At 43.1% G+C, this 2,200-nt stretch overlaps 1 protein-coding gene across 1 annotated transcript in view; it reads left to right on the top strand.

Moving 5' to 3' along the window:
* Positions 1-1,425: 1,425 nt before the first annotated feature.
* LOC121291467 (butyrophilin subfamily 3 member A3-like) overlaps positions 1,426-2,200 on the top strand; it is a 303,402-nt gene continuing 302,627 nt past the window's right edge. The window contains exon 1 of the mRNA XM_041212687.1: positions 1,426-1,497. The gene's annotated coding sequence lies outside the window, so the exon portion shown is untranslated. The remainder of the gene's footprint in view (positions 1,498-2,200) is intronic.

Here is a 2,200-nt window from a genome sequence, read left to right on the forward strand (position 1 = left end):
TGACCTGTGGAATGCGGGGAGGGACTCCTGCCCAAAGAATTGACCATGAAGATGAAGGTGACAGAAGAAGAGTTCAGCATCGTGCCAAGCCCGAAATTCAATGACATGAGGGCGTAAGGGGGAAGAAATTGAGTCCTTTGCTGAGTTCAGACCATTCAGCACCAGAGAGGGGTCAGGAGTGTTGAGTGAATACATGGGAAGGCTGGGATTAGAAGGAGGGATGGGGTCAGAGGGAAGGGAAGGGATGGAGGGTCCCAGATGGGAGTTGGTATCAATAAGTTGTTGGTGCTTGTGTTCCTTAACACTTAAAAGGAAGCGAAAAAGTTTCTTGGTAGACAAACACTGCAGTGAGAAGGCTGGCACAGCCTTCTCACTAATACCTGTAAGCAAATACTGATTTCTTAAACTCATCATTAAATCGTTCATTACATGCAGTACTTTCATTAGTATGATATTATAATTTAGGGGTGTAGGGGCTGGTGGTCCGTGATTATTGCTTCATTTGAAAAGGGGCTCTTCAACCAAAGAATTTTGAGCACCATTGGTCCTAGTCAGGCACTCAGTTGTATCAAACTAGTGTTTCAACAAGGCCCACCACCATCTTCCCAGGCATATAGGATGGACAATAAATCACTTACCAGTGAATGCAGGCGCCAAGAATAAAGTCAAATCAAACAGTAGTATGATACATAAAAGCAAAATACTGCGGATGCTGGAAATCTGAAACAAAAGCAGAAATAGCTGGAAAACCTCAGCAGGTCTGACTGCATCTGTGAAAGGAAGACAGAGTTAACGTTTCGAGTCCATATGACTCTTCATCAGAACTAAAGAAAAATAGAAATGAGGTGATGTTGTATGATAGGTCAGGTTTACAGAAATCAAACAAGACAGATTCATTCCTGATGAGAATGGTCGGTAACTCAGCGTCAAGCCTAATATAACTTTTTCCACTTTGTATCTGGGTTTATCTTTCTCATCCTCAATGCAGTTTATGGGTAGATAGACTATTTCCAATGGAATCATGAAGAAAGGGATATAGATGCAAGATTGAAGGCAAGAGACTTAGAACGAAGCAAGATAAACTTCTTCACAGTGTGTTTTGAGGCTGTGAATTTCCCTGACAGGGTTAGTGAGTGAGGTGGGATGTTCTGGAGTGACAAGTGGTTCATACCCAATACAGATCTCAGTGCAGCCAAAGGGTGGGATTTCAAAAGAACGTTGCCCAGAAAATAATGATGGTGCTGCTGTGAAATACACTCACAGCCTTCACTTTATTCATTAAATACATGCTTTGAGGTGACACATTATGAATTCTCTGGGGAATATTGTATAAATAATTCCGGTCGGAAACAGGGACCGTCACTCAATTCGGTAACTCACGGAAAAGCGAAAGTGAAAGTTTTCAGGGAGGGACGAGCTGTTGTGAACGTGTTTACTCTTTACAGATCTGTTGGAAAAAAGCGGAGCATCTTCGATCAGGTTGTGGGAAAGTAAGAGGTGAGTCCCAAATATTCTTTAATTTCGGGGGAGGGTCCATTCCCAGTGGGATTGGGTGGTTTTTATTCAGGCTGAAAGGTCTCGATCAAATACAAGGAATTGATCGGGGACCTGCTGGAGATTGTCCAGTGAAAAGTTGGAAACTTTCTAAAATGTCTCTAATCACCTTCACAGAGTCTGGAACTGGCTCCTATCAGTATAAGGGGACGGGAGGGAGAGGGAATTTTACACATTAAACCGTCAGAGACAAACACAGCGACCAGGAAGAGAGACGGAAATAAAAAGGAGGAACATAATCTTGTGTCGGCCTTTACATGAAACTTTACTCGCTGATGTTAATATTTAAAGTCAAATAATTCAACCCTGTAGATAGTTGCGGCGCCTCCTTTCTTGAAATAAGTCATGAATTTAAGAGTTTCTCTTGTGTTAAAACCATCCTCCGATGACATTCTGTCCCATCCCCGATTCTCCACTATTGACAGCAGTGACTTCAGCTGCCTGGGCCCGAAACTCCGGAGTTCCCTCCCTAAACCTCTCCACTTCTCTCTTCTTCCGTATGGTCCCGAAAACCTCCACTCTGAACAAACTTCCTTTCCCCCCACTAGGGCTATCTGTACCTTGCTCGTCCTGCTTTCTATCCTTAATGTCACCTATTATCACATTCCTTAGATAATATCACCACCTTCAAGACCTCTTTGTCCTT

Source organism: Carcharodon carcharias, chromosome 19 (assembly GCF_017639515.1).
Source record: "Carcharodon carcharias isolate sCarCar2 chromosome 19, sCarCar2.pri, whole genome shotgun sequence".
Lineage (NCBI taxonomy): Eukaryota > Metazoa > Chordata > Chondrichthyes > Lamniformes > Lamnidae > Carcharodon > Carcharodon carcharias.